Source organism: Orcinus orca, chromosome 9 (assembly GCF_937001465.1).
Source record: "Orcinus orca chromosome 9, mOrcOrc1.1, whole genome shotgun sequence".
In the NCBI taxonomy this organism is placed as follows: Eukaryota; Metazoa; Chordata; class Mammalia; order Artiodactyla; family Delphinidae; genus Orcinus; species Orcinus orca.
In genome coordinates this window covers 77,648,658-77,666,599 of record NC_064567.1, presented here as the reverse complement: position 1 = coordinate 77,666,599, position 17,942 = coordinate 77,648,658, and positions in this window count along the sequence as shown.

Genomic DNA, 17,942 nt, shown 5'->3' with positions numbered 1-17,942 from the left:
TACTATGTTCTCTCTTCTGCTCCAGCTACCTGAAGAGCTAGCAGCTTACTTCATCAATCAACTGTCCATCCCACTCAGTTTAGAAGTCTAATTCCAAACCAGGTCTATCCCATATGTCCCTTCTCTATATATTTAATTAGACTATGTCCTGGCCTGAATGATCATACAGAATATTATTTACTATATTGATCTGTGCAAAGGTACCTCTCCAGGAGACATTTGACATAATGGGGAAATTGAAACATGTCTTACGATGCCTTTATGGTGCTGTCATTAGAAGTAAACCCAAGCTCTTGAAACTGTCTTTTTCTTCATTCTTACTGCCATGACTGGCAGTAGGTTTCCCCTCTCACATGGCCCACTATGCTTCAGACATGCTTCAGGTGTACAGCTAACTTAACTACTGTATAATATATAAAGCCAATATAAGTCGCTTAATTCTAGTTTAAATATATGAATTTTCCTTTCAGTAATTTGTAGTTACTTTTTTTTTTTTAATCTACCATTTCTTCCCAAGTTCTTGTCAACTAAGGCCATGATTATTCTGACTGGTGTCTCTCATTTTATTTTTTTTTTTCTGTTTAGTTAAACAAGTTACTTTAGCTCTACTGTTTCATTAGTCTCTGGAAGACTAATGTCTTTTTTTTCTCAGTGTTTTCTATCTTCTTTCAAGTCTTTGTAGCATGTTGTAGTGGGTGGGCCTGGATAATGAGTCCAGAGTTTTGAGTTCTGTGGTTGGTTTCATATACTTCACATACTGACTGTACTCATAACCTTACATAATTTATTTCACATCAGGAGTATAAGTAAATCCACCAATTTTCTGGAAGTAAACTCATAATTCCCTATCGCTTTTAAGGAGGGATGATATTTTGTCACAGTTAGATGGGAGATAGTTTAGGGTTCAAAGGATTTTTGAGTATGAACTTGAGAAGAATTCATATTGAACGTGAGGAATTGTATATTTTTTGAGTGCACTTCAACTTGAATTCGGATCTTCCATAATGTCTAGCAAAAGGGCAATTGCTATCTGAAAAACATGCTAAGGAAACACCCCACATTTTTTTGCTAATTGACAGATGGTTCGCAGTCATAGGTTCTTTCTCATGACATTTCTTCTTTTATTATTTCATTGGGGGCAACTTAAACATGTTAAAATAGTAAACCTTTTTTTTTTCCCTTGACCTTGTGGTTTTAGATGTTTATGAACAGTATCACCTTAACTCCCATGAAAAAATGTAAAACATTAAGGCCAACAGTCCCATGGATGAAGTGAATATATGAAACAGATACATACATAGATTTTAACAGTGGATTTATGCAGGTTACACTGCTTTCCCTAAGGATCATGCCTCTGGTTTTTAAAAAATGTTTAATACTGTAAAAGTGGGGAAGTGTTTTGGTGGTAAAGTAGCCTTTCACATTAGCCCCTTACTTTACGCTAAGTAGATAAGAGACAAGCATATCTGCATATGAAGTCAGCAGTGGTTAAAAGATAAGCAAGGGAAATGTTTCATATCAATGACAAATTTATGGAACACATACTACAGCCAGGCACTATTCTTAATTCACTTATGTAATTCTACCAACAACCCCTATTATAATACACATCTTACAGGTGAAGAAACAATACAGAAGCATACACAGAAAAGTGAAGTGAGTCACCCAGCTACAAGTAATTCCACAAGGTGGTTTAGCTCAAGAATTCATGTTCTTAATCTCTACCTGTATGCCTTCCAGAGTAAGAATGCTGCATGATGCCAAATCCACTTCCAGGAGAACGATTCAGAGTTGGAAGTCTCAGATCTGAGTTTCTAGGTGGCAAGTATGGCTTGTAGGGTGGAAGAGAGGACCAAATGGCTATGCAGTCACAGGGCTTGGAGCCAGGCTGTTCCTGAGACTTTGTATGAACTATACCAGTGGTTTTAGATGCTTTAGAAATGTAAGCTATTCTGTATGAAATGCGTAATCCACTTCCTGAATGAAGACACTTGCATGGTGTTCAGTTTCCTCTCCGTGGATAGGAAGTACCAATAATTGCATTTGTGTACTTATATCTTTTGAAGAGCACATGCATTCTATTGGCATCTTTACAGTGTGTACATATGGGGTACATCACTTTGAAAGATAAATACATACCACAATAGCAGAAACAAGTTAGCAAAATAGTTGCACTGAGAGTTTGTTCTGCCTTTTACCATCACCTAACCATCAGAAATTGCTGGCCTGATAACCATATCAGAACAGCTGTACTTTTTAAAAGTGTTTTGATTCCTAAACAACTCCTACTATTACTCCCTTTTTAGACTTGCTATTTTTATCCATTTGTGCCAGTGAATTATTATTTGAGCATGAAATGGAACAGGAGAGAACATGAAAGAAATAAGCTAATGTAGACATATTTCCCGACCCAGTAGTCATGGATGCAACTGATTTGCCAACTACATCCAGTTTACACATTTAAAAAAAATGAATCTGCTACCAGGAAGCCAGAGTTGAGAAAGTCCAGATTGGTTTGTGACAATTTCCTGCTGTTTTTTTTGACATCATTTAACTCTGAGTCAACAAAATGCTTTTTCTATATCATGTAGCTTGACAATATTAATTGAATGCTTCCCCTCAGAATTTGAAACATTGACAAAGAAGCCAAAATTATGTGATGGTTCCAGAGGTCACATGTTAATTAGCAGTCAGTAGTTTTCTGTGCAGGTACAGTTGTGTGTAAGGGAGACCTTAATAAAATATACTGTGGTTCTGTTTAACGCTCAACTTGCTGCGTGTAAAGGAAAACAGGTCCACTGGAGGGTGAACATAGTGTCATGATAACTAAGGTCAAATCTGTTTGCTCAAGAATTTGCTTTGAATTTTAGTTATTCAGCTGTGTTTACTAATAAACCATGCAAGCATATTAATAAGCAGTCTTAGAGACACAATGGCTAGACTTTCTGTTTCTAAAATATTGGCCCAAATTGCAAAATCCATTCACAAAAATACACTTCCATTGGTTAAGCAAAGGATTGCTAAGCAAAAGAAATTCAGTTATTCTAAATTTGTGATATTTTGGACTGTACATTATAAATATTCAATGTATATATACTAGATAATACTACCAAAGAATAAAAATAGAATGAGCAGATGTACCATAAATTCATACATGTAACTGCTACACACAGCTTTTAAAAGCAAAAAAACAACAAAAACAAAAAGGAAAAGTAGATGAAGATATTGAGATACTGAGATTTTTTGGCTTCTAAGGGAGGATATACTAAATGACCATGACCAAATGAATCTACCATTGTAGGTAGTTCCTGCCATTCTCCACCGCCCAGATTCCCCAAGTAGTCTCTAAGATTCTTTTTTTTTTTTTTTGGTCATATATCAATCAGATCTGTCAAATTAAATACTTATAACTAGTATTCTAGACCTGGTTAAAAAAAATTGAAATTTAACATGCTATAAGCAACTCAAGTCAATGACTTAACTGTTAATGTTTTATGAGATATAAATATGATTTATATATATTTCCCTTTAAAGAGTGATTTGTTTTAGAACAAATTTAGTTTTTAGTTTTCTACTTAAGACTTTTTTTAACATTGCTGAAACATCTTAGATCTCATAGTAATTTATAATTCAGAGTCATTGACACTCAGAATTTCAATTAAAGATATTTTTAAAGACCTACCAAAGTTCCTCATTTAGTTTGTAAATGAAAGAAAGAAAAGTGGAGTTTGAAAGATTAAGACTGACTACATTCATGGGAACTAGAATGGATTGTTGAGAAACATTGAGAAAAATACCGTTTTTGCAGGAATTTTTTTCCAGCAGATTCATACTCAGTATTTTCTAAAATGTCATGGACTCTATGTTTTGATCCAAACATAAATATATTTTTTTAACAAACCAAGTCATTTTATTGTACAGTTTCCTTCTACCAGAAAATTACTAAAAATATAAATATAAAATCTCTAGAAAATACTCAGAATAGCTCTGTAATCTTCTTCCTCCCCCAAACTGGGGCCAACATTTTTGATATTTAAAAGTCAATTGGCACCATTGTAAAGCAATTATACTCCAATAAAGATGTTAAAAAAAAAAAAAGTCAATTGGATGTTTGCTAAACATGCGTGTTTGTCTTCATATCATCCACATACATAACAGGATCAAATTTGGGGCCAAATCTTTGGAGAAGATTCTTTTTTTAAATTATTATTAATTAATTAATTAGTTTATTTATTTTTGGCTGCATTGGGTCTTCATTGCTGTGTGTGGGCTTTCTCTAGTTGTGGCGAGCAAGGGCTACTCTTCATTGTGGTGTGAGGGCTTCTCATTGCGCTGGCTTCTCTTGTTGCAGAGCACGGGCTCTAGGTGTGCAGGCTTCCTTAGTTGTGGCACATGGGCTCAGTAGTTGTGGCTCGTGGGCTCTAGAGTGCAGGCTCAGTAGTTGTGGTTCACAGGCTTAGTTGCTCCACGGCATGTGGGATCTTCCTGGACCAGGGCTTGAACCCGTGTCCCCTGCATTGGCAGGCGGATTCTTAACCATTGCGCCACCACGGAAGCGCTGGAGAAGATTCTTGAATCTCTCCTCCATATTCCTTTGCAGCTCAGGTAACCAATTTTCAGCCTTGGGACAGAACCCCATTGCAAATACCTGCATCTGTCTGTGTCTGCCTCTGAGGGTTTCTCCAGCTCTAAAACAGTGAAGTGTACTAGACTTCACATTCCCAGGGTCAACCCTTAACTAGTAGAAGATTTAGTGCATTAAAATTGGTGGCTGACAGGGACTTCCCTGGTCTGGGAAGACCCCACATGCTGCGGAGCAACTAAGCCTGTGCACTACAACTATTGAGCCTGTGCTCGAGAGGCTGCATGCCACAACTACTGAGCCCGCGTGCCACAACTACTGAAGCTTGCGCGCCTAGAACCTGTGCTTCGCAACAAGAGAAGCCACCGCAAGGAGAAGCCCACACACGACAATGAAGAGTAGCCCCCACTCGCCATAACTAGAAAAAGCCTGCACGCAGCAAAAGAGACCCAATGCAGCAAAAGATAAATAAAATTCAATCTTAAAAAAAAAAAAAATTGGTGGATGACTATTCCCAGGCACATACCACACAATTCCTCAGCAGGGAGCCGATGGGGCGGAGCATCAGTTGTCCAAAGCAGAAGCCCTCTCATGGCTTTTCTTCCTTTTCTCTCTCTCACTTATCTCGCCTCTCCCTCACTCCTGTTTCCTAAGATCATCTCCCAAATAAACTACATGCACCTGAGTCTTTGTCTCAGTGTCAGTTTTAGGGTTCACAAACTAAACCAGCTTGACTTCCAATTCTATGGAGAGATACTTAAATATTTTCGAATACCCATAACCAAAGATCCCTTCCCTTTTTGAACATCAAAAACTCCAAAAAACTTTTTTGATACGTTAGCGTGTATGATTCAAAAACGTGTCCTTTATTGCCCTGGCTACAACAAGACTCTTAAGTGTAAAAATGAAACCAAAGTTGTCCCCAGTTGTCCCCAATTTTTGGTTTTGGTGGTACTTGAAACTTAGATGTTGCTACATTGTTGAGTATTTGATTAAAAAAGAAAAAAAAAAGAACCTTAGAAAAACCTTGGCCAATTCTCTTATTATTAACCACAACCTCCATGACTGTTGCCAAGAATGTGAAGATGAACTCTCCCCTGGAACACCCTCCAGACCAATTATGTCCTGTGTGTCTAACATGATTTTTTTTAAGTGAATAATTTGTTCTAGTTATATTCGTTTTTAAAAAGATCACAACTTTGGATGAACTATTTGCTTGCTGATTTTCTCCTTTCTATTTTTTTTTCCTTTAAAGTACTTCCCATTTACTTTAAAATATGAACAAAGTAAGGCTATTAGGCTATAGTTGGTAAGAAGGTAAATGAAACTGCATTACATCTAAGTGTTTTTAAGAAATGCTAGCACTCAAATTAGAAAATTCTCAGATCCTGGATTTTACATTTTTGTTTTGTTTTGTTTTTAGTTTGTTTTCTTGTTTCTCTTCAAATATGTCTAATATAATGCATAGGAATTTTTTTTTTCCAGTAAGATCCTGTGGAGACAGAAACAAACAAAATCTTAAATTAGATTTTTAAGACAAATAAAATAAATATAATAAATAATAGTGGTAAAAACATAATAAATAATTGCTAAATTATTTTAATTAGATTTTGTATAGTTAAATAAACAAAAGAAAATGAGAGGGAGAGGAAGAAAGGAGAGGGGTGAAATAAATTGTCAGAAAGTTGATTTATTTTTTAAAACCCTTAATAGATTAGCTCTAATTTAATAAAATTCACTTAAAATAGTCATGCATGGTGAATATTTGCTATAATTTTAACTACTGTCTCATGGACAAATGAAATGGATATTCTAGAATACCGGTTTTTTAAAATTTACAGTGGGAAAACCTATCTTCCCGTTTACATGTTACTTTATAAAGTCAAAGTGTCTCTAAAAAACACTTTGCCTTTTAAAATTTCTCTCCCTTTTCTTAAAAACAGCAGATATTATACATTTTTTTGAGAAGCATCTCATTGAACCTTAAATGACACTGTAAGCTTTATGGAACTTTTCCTTTCTCTGTATTGACATAAATATAATCCACTCTGCCCACTTGACCAGACAGAAGTGAATCCTGTACCATATTTAGCCTCGAGGTAAGAGTCCTTATCCTCTTAGTTTGTAAATACATTTCCTGTTAGGCAATACATTAATTAAAAATTATTACTGGTGGATAATTTCCAGCGATCAATAACATTACAAATAACACATTTTTAAAGCAATGGTAAAGGTGTTCATCTATCAACATTTCATTCTAAGTGATAAAGCTGCGGAATGACTCCAGACTCAGTTGAAACTGGAGCTGGAGCTGTCGAGCTTCCCCTTTATACTTTTCTGTCCAAATTCTATCCTGCCTTCCCCTCCATGATGAAAAGGGAGAGCATTAACTCTTGATCAGAAGCCAAGCATATGACTAAACTTAATAAAAGTCGTCCTCTTTTCTTCCAAACCTCCTGCATTTTTGGCCAAAACATTCCCTAGAGACAGGAAGCTATTAATTGCATGTTTTGAGTTTTTAGCGTCTGCCTTTCCATCTGGTACTTGACTGTACATTATATATAGGAGGGTGTGAACAGGAGATGGTGACAATGTCAACAAGAACTAACATTTTTGCAGTGTGTAAGTAAAGAAGCTGATAACATAATTTTGAAGTTGAAAGACAAATTGTGGAAAAGCCCAACTGTGAATAATTGGGAAATTGGCTCTATAAGTTTTAGTATATCCTCACTTCAAAGATTTGAAAGAAAACCCATGCACAATGAATTTCTCTTCATCAAATAAAATCAGGTAGATTATAATTTTCTCAAGAATACTAAAACTAACACATAAGTTGCATATTACTAAACAAGCAGTAGCCGTTACAATGTATTAAGCATTAATTATTAAAATAATTGATTATTTCTGTTATAATAATATTAATTCCATTTTAAAGAGGAGGGATCTGTTAAATAAAAATCGAATATTAGAGAAGAAAGGTGTAGTGTGTTGAATGGTATCCTCCAAAATGACATGTCCATGTCCTAACTTTTGAAACCTGTGAATGTGACCTCATTTGTAAAAAAGGGTCTTTCGCAGATGTAATTAAGTATCTCAAGATAAGATCATCCTGGACTATCCAGATAGACCCTGAGCCCATTGACAATTGTCCTTACAAAAGACAGAAGAGGAAAAGAAACAGAAGGAAGTCCAAGTGAAGAGTGAGGCAGAGACTGGAGTCATGTAGCCAAGAAATACCTAGAAACACCAGAAACCAGAAAAAAACAAAAAAGATTTTTTTAAGTCTTACATATTTTATTGTATTGTGTGTTGTCACACACTGAAAAGGGGGACCTGAGTTTTCAACAACGTATTTTAGATAGCTGTCCATTTTTTTTACCAATATTTATCTGAATATAAGACCTAAGAAACAAGACAGTGAAGCATTGAGCACTGCGTCTTTTCATGCTCAGTATCCAAAAGTCAGGCCTTTTTTTTCCTTCTCCCATTCATAATGGTTATTAACAGAAAATTGGCTTTTTAGATGATGTCACTAATGTGATGAGGCAGGTGAAGAGTTTGAAGGTTAAGGCATGTGAAATATGGAGCTAGAAGGAAGCATGCTGCTATTCCACTGGAAGCAAAACAAGAGTGTAGACTCCTAGGGTACTTCTTGGGCTTTTCTCTTTACATTCGATACCTGGATACAAGCCAGAGGCTCATTTATCCAAATCGGATACCACCCACAAAATATATTCTCTCATTATGGACAGCAACTCCGGATTCATTTTGGCCAGTGAGTAGGTTGAAAGTAAGAAAGTGTCCATTGGTTAGTGTCTATGTTATAAGAATCTGTATGAACCGCAAGAATCTGTTTGTTATTGTAGTCTAGGCCATGGCCTCCAAGATCATAGAGCTTTCAAAGAGAACACTGCCTTGACCACATCTTGATGTTGTACTTGTGGACTCCAGAACTGTGAGAAAATAATTTCTGTTGTTTTAAGCCCCACCCAGTTTTCAGTAATTTGTTATAACAGCCCTAGGGAACTAACAGAGCAGATAGCTACATATTTTATATAATTTAAATACTTTAACTTATATAAAAATTATTCATATGTGTTCAGTACTATGTATTAGAAATGAAAGCTTCTATTCTTCATGAGGCATTTACACATTAGGTAAATAGTAACAATAGCAGTTAATGTTCATTCTATATTATCCACGTAGCAGACATTCAGATGTCCCAAGTGCATTCAAATATTAATGTAATTCTCACAACAACCCCCCAAAGATAAAGTACTAGGAGAGTAGAGGTAACTGTAGCACAGACTAGCTGAGGCTCCCATGAGAAGCAGCTAGAATTTGTGACTCCGGCAGCTGGGCTCCAGAGCTCATGTTCTAAATTGCTGTATTAGATGAATTGAGGAAAAACAGGTAATGGAATTCAAATTATCCACAAAGATGCTTTCATTTTGTTTTAAATAAGAATGCTAAGACAGGGAACTTGAGTCTTCGAAAATCAAATGGGCCACACGCGAGGATAAACAAATATATCAGTAATGAATATAGTGCTGATTCTGCAGGTCTGTTTTCTTCTTCCTAACAACAAGACTATCTGACTTATGTTTAAAAAAAAAAAGAAAAAAGAAAAAATTCCAGTTATACATTTATATCTTTCAAGTTTAAATAGAATTGGAATCATGCAGTGAATCTTTCCGACTAAAACGGCACGAAAAATTAAATGCTTTCAGTTACTTGACTGTGCCATTACCTTAGCAGATTAATTCAATAGGTGTTAAGAAAAAAAAAGAGGTATATCTGTGAATGTAAACTGAACTGAATAAAAATTTCAGTTGATTATAGGTTGTTATGCTGATTAAGTTTTTCCTAAAAACCCATAAATTTATGCCATGTTAAAACTTTTCTCTTGACAACAGCAATCTATAATTTCAAGCCTGGCCTAATATATACCTATACTCAAAATTCACTTTTTTCTTTTTAAAAATTGTCCAACCATACTCTTCCTTTTAGTTGATAATATTTTGATATGGTTCTTTGGCCTAAATACAATAAAGTAGTCAATACACATGGTTAGCTCACTGACATAGAAACTCAGAACATGAGAAACTTTCTAAGAGGAATGTCATTGGATTATCTAAATGGGTCCTAAATCCAGTAACATTGTCTTTTTATGAGACAAAAGGGGCCTTTACCATCATTGAGGCATTTTCAAAACGTAGGCATTTGTTTAAAACAAAAGCTTGCATGAACATGAGCTCATTTATTTCAAATCCATTTATTTAAGTCAATATTAATATATATAATGTATACTTCTGAAATAAATTTATTTTTATATAGCCTATTTAGCTCTGGCATATGAATTTTTCATCTTTCAAATTTTTCTAGTCAATCCTTATATTACCAGTGTGACTTTTAAAAAAAGTATATACAAAGGCAGGGACTGATTTATAAAATGTTCTCAGATCATTATATTTTTGTGGCTTCTGTCCATGTATGGACAATGCATTTAAATGCTTGCTCCCAAGGAATATCAGCGTTAAGTTGTTACAGTATAATGTAGGTAAATGGTGGAGAAGGACTCAATAGGAAAATATTTGATTTGTTGCTGTTTTTTTAAATTACCAACTGAAGTATTTTGACTGTCACAAACACATATGTATGTTTTTCCAAGTTTCTATATGAAGTTTTACTTCTGCATTTTTTAAAGAAAGAAGTAAAAGTGTGATTTTTTCCCTTTTACTTGTCTCCTTTCTTAATACAAACCTACAATATTGGTATATCAGAAACATACAGCAAGTGCTATGGAAAACAGTACGGCAGCTCCTCAAAAAATTAAAAATAAGTGAGCCATCATATGATGTAGTAATCTCACTTCTGGGTATACATCCAAAAAATTGAAAGCAGAATGTGGAAGTGATGTTTTGACAGCCATGTTCATTGTGTCACTATTTACAATAGCCAAGTGATAGCAACAACCTAAATAACCATTGAGGGATGAATGGATAAACAAAATGTGATACTGCATACAATGGAATATTAGTCGGCCTTAAAAAGGGAGGAAATCACATTCTGAAACACTGATGAACCATAAGGACATTATACTAAAAGAAATAACCCAGCCACAAAAGACACTGTATTTTCCATTTATATGCAGTATCTAAAGTAGTCAAATTCATAGAAAGTGTAATTGCAGTTACTAAGGACTGTGGAGGAGGGAAAGAGGAGTTGTTTTTTAATGGATCTAGAGTTTCAAATTTGCAAGATGAAATAGTTCTGGATATCTGTTTAACAACAATGTGAACATACATAACACTATTGAACTTTACACTTTAAAATGTAAGTTCTATGTTATGTGCTCTTTTCCAGAGGTAAAAAAATTTAAAAAAAATCAGAAAACATCTGAAACATAAAAATTGTTTCCTAAAGTTGAGTATTCTTTGAATATAATTCAAATTGCAAACTAATAAGGTGAAGGTATAGTTTTAGAAATCTGTCGAAGGGATTTTCTTTTGGTTCCTTAAACAGTGGTTTCTTAAATGGAGATTACTCTAGAGAATAAAGTCTAACTAGAAAGCTTTTGATCTAGCACTTTAAGAGGATGGCAAAAATCCTTCAGCTTATGAAAAAGAAACTTTACAAAAGGTGAGAAATAAGAATGAGTGAAAAAAATGTGATTTGATTGCATGGTATTGAGTAGCTATCAATATAGTATTTATGGGTTAGCTTACTTGAGTAGAATGAAAAATATTTAATTGGTAAAGTCTGTTCCTTATGAAAATTTATGCAAAATTTACTTTCTCAGAAATTTTTACTTTCAGCTTATTTCAGAAAAATGATTCAGATAATTTCTTCAGGTGTTTTTCTATTTAGTTAACGTTTAAGTTGTCCTAAATGCTTCCCCTGATCATTTAAGAATCTGTAGGTATCCCCGAGGAAGTAAATATTTGTCTGCAGAAGTCAATTGAAAATCATTAAATGTGAACATGGGTTTGTGTTGTTCATTGTCACTCATAGCCTGTCTTTTACGTTATTAATTATCTTTGTTTTTCAAATAACTTTTTCATTGTTGAAAAAGGTTAATCCAAGAGGCAAAGAGAAAAAAAATTAATGCCTCCACACCAAGCCCTGTTGAAACATCACTGTATACATCCAAGTGTTTTCTTTATTCATCTACATTACATATTATATATCTATATACACATACACACACACACACACACACACACACACACACACACACACACACACACACACACACACACACACACACAGCTTCTGTGAACCCAGGCTGTTTTGCAGTTTACTCATTTGCTTAATTTGTCATGAAGTTACTCTATCATCTTTTTTTCTGACCTTTTACCAATAGAGTTGGTCTTTGGTATGTTGTTGCTTTTGCTCTGCTTTCATATTGCAGTGGTACCAACATCCTTACCTGTGAAGAGAAAAAGTTGAAATTGAGCTCCCTAGAGTTCTCTGCAGACAGGGCCCATGATTCTAAGTCCTGTCCCCAGCCAAGTCCAGATGGCCGTCTTTGGTTTCATAGTCCATGTTATTGTGATAGGATGACTTCTCCACATTCTGGGGCCAAGCTTACTTGCAGAACCACTGTGGTATCCAAAGGGTGGCTGATCTCTATGAAATGATGACATCCTTGAGGATAAGCTTTTGTGTTATTCTTCTCTGTGCTCACCATGGGAGCAGACATTCAGTAAGTACTTATGTTCATCACCATCACAAAAAGCTCTTATGGGCTGGATGGTATTGTATCAACAAGAAAAAGGAAGTAGCTGTGATTTAATTTTCTTTTTCTTCGGTAATATTTTTTATTACAATTTTCACAAGAGACTGATTTAAATGTAAAGAGAGCCAGTAAGTATCATTTCTTTTGTTTGATCACCTCGCCCTGCACATCCTGGTTTAGAAATATTCTTTCCTCACCAGAGAAGTAGCTTTGAATCAGTAGATGTTTAATTGTGGTCTGGTGGAGGATTTGCTTACACATAGTTAAAATATATAGCGGCGGGTGTCATTGAGAAATATTTCTCAGTATCTGTCAAGATGTCAGATATGCATCGAGGACTGGCTTTGATATTCCCTGTTTGACTATGGGTGAATGGATGGTCATTATGTCTAGACATGTGTTTGAAATATAGCTTTATTATTTATTATGTGAATTTAGAGAAATAAACTAACCATTCTGCATCTACTAACCACAACTTCCAATCCATCCCTCCCCCTGCCCCTTTCCCCTTGGCAACCGCAAGTCTGTTCTTTTGTCGGTGAGTCTTTTGTTGCGTAGATAAGTTCATTTTCGTCATGTTTTAGATTACATATATAAGTGATATCACATGATATTTGTCTTTCTCCATCTGCCTTACTTAGTGTGATAATCTCTAGTTCCATCCATGTTGCTGCAAATGGCATTATTATTATTTTTTTTGACATCTTTACTGGAGTATAACTGCTTTACAATGGTGTGTTAGTTTCTGCTTTACAACAAAGTGAATCAGCTATATGTATACACATAGCCCCACATGCCCTCCCTCTTGCATCTCCCTCCCTCCCACCTTATCCCACCCCTCTAGGTGGTCACAAAGCACCGAGCTGATCTCCCTGTGTTATGCGGCTGCTTCCCACTAGCTATCTATTTTACATTAGGTAGGGTATACATTTCCATGCTACTCTCTCACTTCATCCCAGCTTAACCTTCCCCCTCCCCATGTTCTCAAGTCCATTCTCTACATCTGCGTCTTTATTCCTGTCCTGCCTTTAGGTTCTTCAGAACCATTTTTTTTTTTTAGATTCCATATATATGTGTTAGCATGGCTGAGTAGTATTCTGTTGTGTATACATAGTGCATCTTCTTTATCCATTCATCTGTCAATAGTCACTTAGGTTGTTTCCATGTCTTGGCTATTGTAAATAGTGCTGCTATGAACATTGGGGTGCATGTATATTTTAGAATCAGAGTTTTCTCCAGATACATGCCCAGGAGTGGTATTGCTGCATCATATGGCAACTCTATTTTTAGTTTTTTGAGGAAGCTCCATACAGTTTTCCATAGTGGCTGCACCAACTTACATTCCCACCAGCAGTGTAGGAGGGTTCCTTTTTCTCCACACCCTCTCCAGCATTTGTTATTTGTAGACATTTTTTTTGTTGGCCACACCACGCTGCATGTGGGATCTTAGTTCCCTGACCAGGGATCGAACTCATGCCCACTGCATTGGAAGCGTGGAGTCTTAACCACTGGACTGCCAGGGAAGTCCCTGTAGACTTTTTAATGATGGCCTTTCTGATATGAGTTGGTACCTCATTGTAGTTTTGGTTTGCATTTCTCTAATAACATTGTTACTCACCTTCAAAAACAGCTTGCTTTCGTTTATCAGATTAATTTGTGAGAGCATGAATGGAAGGGTAGTGTGAGAAATATATAACTTTTTGAGCAAAAGATCACAGAACCACAGAATATCAGAGCAGCAGTAGACCCCTGAGGAATCAAACATTTCTTCACACACTCATCGCAAGCAACACATGACATACCTCATACAGATGGGAAAATGGAGGCCCTGCCTGTTGGAATAGAATTTCTTTGATCAGACAGATAGGAGACCTGGGGTCTAGTTCTTACTGTGTTTACCCAGTACTGCTTTTTTTCCCACATAATTCAGTCTTCTCAGATGATGAGAGATCACTGTGAAGAAACTTGGAGGAAAGTGACCAAACAAGACTTAGAGATGGGGCACCTATGAGCTATTGATACAACAATGCTGCGTGACACCCAAGATGCTCAGGAACATACAGCCAAAAACCCTTATTTCTGTGGCAAAGCTATTTATGCTGGCTCAGCTCATCAGTGTTTCTGATCTGGCTGGACCCCTTCATGCATTGGTGTTCCGCTTGGGTCAGTTAGGCAGCTTTGTTTCTGGGAATGGCTGTCTGTTAGTTGAGGAATCTTAGCCCTTCTCTACAAGGTTTATCATCCTCTAACAAGGTAGCTTGTGCTTGGTTGCATGGTATTGGCAACAATCCAAGAGAAAGCAGAGGTATACAAATCTCTGAATCTTATAACTGCCACACAACTACTTCTGCCACATTCTATGGACCAAAGCAAGTCACAAGACCAACCCAGAACCAAGGAGTGGGGACACAGGCTACATTTCATGATGGAAAAAGCTGTATTGCTAAGGGATAAATACAGGGTGCAGGGTGAAGAATTGGGGCCACTTTCTAAATCAGTCAATCACAAGAAATCCTTCAATTTTGTTGAGATGAAATTAACAACATTCTCATCCTCTGTTTTAGGACATTTCTCCCACATAATTGATACATGGATGTTTAGTTGTCATCCAATTGATATTATAAGAAAACTTCAATATCCAACAAGGGAAAAAAAAGCCAAAACAAAATCTCTTAAACGTTAATGAATTCAGTTGAATTGCAAAAATATAAATATCACTCTGTTATCTTTTCTTACCACATACAACTATATGCCTTAGTCAGAGAGGGTATGAGCTAATTCTTTAAGTAAAGGCCAGCATTTGAAATTTCTTTGCCAATTTCTTAAGCCAGAATTAGAAAGATACAGTGTCCTTTTGATTATTAAACACCAGTGCTACTAAGTATATCCAATCATGTGAGCACAGTTGTTTAGGCACTAGTTAAGAAGACTTATTATAACCCTATAACAACACAATATGTCAGAAGATGTTGAAAATTATCTTTCTGATATATAGTTATACATATTTTATAAATTGTATTTATATTTTATATATGGATAAGAGTAACAACTACTAAAATAATCACTTTTTTCAGCCTTTCTCATGACATAATCAAGTAGATTATAGTTGAAAAGATTAATATGATAGAAATCCTGTGGCTATCTTATGTATGAAGTGAAATTTCTGCCATTTTTCTGAAATTTTTATTCTGTTTATTAGAAGCCAATCTGAGAGGCTTCTGTAAAATCATTTATAATTACCTCTTTAAATGTTATTTTTTTGTAAAGATATAATTTAAAATATCAAAACACAGTAAGAGGATGAATTTTTGAAATTTACCTTGTATCATATAAAAAAGATAAACTTTTTTTAAAGAAAGCTTAGTTCTTTATACTTTTCTAGGTAATTTTACGTTAAACGAATGAGCTTACCTCATAGTGTTATTGAAATAAACCTGCCCCCTCACTTAAAAAGTTTGTAGTTTTTACTTAAATAAATTACATTCATAACAAAATATACTGTGCGAGAGGTGTTTAATTTTTTTTATTCCATTGTAAATAAAGATAAACTTTAGGGTCATTCTTTTGTAAATCTCACGCCAATTCTACCTTAATAAAAAAAGAATCTCATTCTGATGGTGTTAAAATCCCCTTACCATCAAAGCTAAATCCTTAGAAGCATTGAAAGAAATTAGATTAGGAGTAAATGAAATACAGGTCAGTAAGCTTTAATAGGGGTAATGACCTCAACAGAGTTTTTTGAGGACTTAATGATCTCTTTATACATCAATTGACATTATTCGAGATACTGCTAAAATTGATAACAACTATTGTTGAACACTTTGACTTGAAGAACTATAAGTGCAAGGCTTCTGTATATCAACTTACTTTACCTTTATCCATTTACAAAAATTAGCATTCGTAAACACAGTGTAAAATTTTCCATCTTTATTTCTTCAACTTTGAATCACTTCATTAGCACAGGATTAACGCTATTTCAAAATGTTTCTTCCTGACCATGTATATTGACAGTGTGATGTGCTAGGTGAGCTTCTAACACTTGGCCGATTTCAAGCCTTGGCTACTGTGCTGCTTTTGAAAATGCAGTACTGCAAAATTCTTTTGTTGTTGATTTACCTAGTTAGAATAAGTAGCTAATCTAAAAAAGGTGTCTCTTGTTTACCCTGATTTTTATATTCATGTAAGATGTTCAGTATTACCTTACAGTATCCTTAAATACAATCAGATAAACTCCAACAACACCAAAAAAAACACAAACTTCTGAGGTATTTACGCAGACTAGGGTGCAGTAATCTTGGCTGTTTTCCCAATAATGCATTTGGCACTTACTGCTTATAATAAACAGCTCTCTTCCTGTGCTCTGAGGGAATTTGATCTTTCACCAAGGTAAGTATTGCCCCAAGGGTTTAGAGAGGATGGAAAGAATTTAGAAACCTCAAAGTTGGCTTCCATGAACACCTGGTCAATTATTTGAGACAATAAACGGGAAGTGTGGCGACTTATAAAATGCTTAATTCATTTCCAGACTACCAGTGTATATGTGGTTTTGCTTATTTTCCTGCTCTAATACTTGGAATGACTTTATGGAAGATGATCCTCCAGACTCTGGCTTGATTATCTAATTTTACATTAGAAAGAATAGGCTTATTCACCAATCTTTAGACCAAATACCTAAAAAAACTACCAGATAATTATGACTAGAAGTCAAAGCCCATGAATACTTAGGGAGAATTTAGAGAATTCTGCTCTTTGAAATTAGTCTTATGAATTCTTTTAAACTTTAGGTATATTTGTGATTTTTTTAGTCCAGTGGAAATATATTTGGCATTGAGGCTCATCTCAGTCTCTGTATTTTAGCTGTTACTGTGGTTGTTTATGTTCAGTGAGAGAGAAGGGTAACTGTCCCATTGTCTTTCAGAGTAAAATTAATACTCATAAATGATAGCTGATAAAATATGCTAATATTTATATGACATTAATCTTTCCCAAACCATACTGATTTTACTGTTGTTATTATTATTATTATCACAATTTTACTGAGTAGAAAGTTTAGGCTTACAGTAGTTAAACAATTGGTTGCCCAGTAGCAAAACTAGATTTCAAAGTCAGGTGTAATGACTCCGGATTTTGAGTTCTATATACTGAATCATTTTGCTGTATTAGGAGATCCAATCTCACAGTTATATTTGTCACTGTGCACAGTCAAAAACACTCCATTAGAAAGAAATATGAGACCTCTTTTTCTTTCTTATGGTCTCTTTCTTTTATGCTTATTAGAACTTTCCTAAAAAGTAGAAGTTTCATTTTATGAGGATATTTCCGATAAATTGGGGGAGATTTGCGTATGTAATATCATTACCAACAGAGAACTCAGCAATGAGCATGGCTTCACACATTGAGATCTTTATTTTCCATTTGGTAAATAGCTCATAGTTTGTTTCCAGATACTCATGAGACAGTTTAAGATGGGTCTTATCCACAGGAAAAATAAGTAACTTCCTATATATATAATTGATTTCAGAGGTCCCAGCAGAGAGATTCTGTATCACCCTTTCTTCTTCACTCCCCTTCCAACCCACAATCAAACACCATACCTTCTCATCACTAAAATCTGAACTA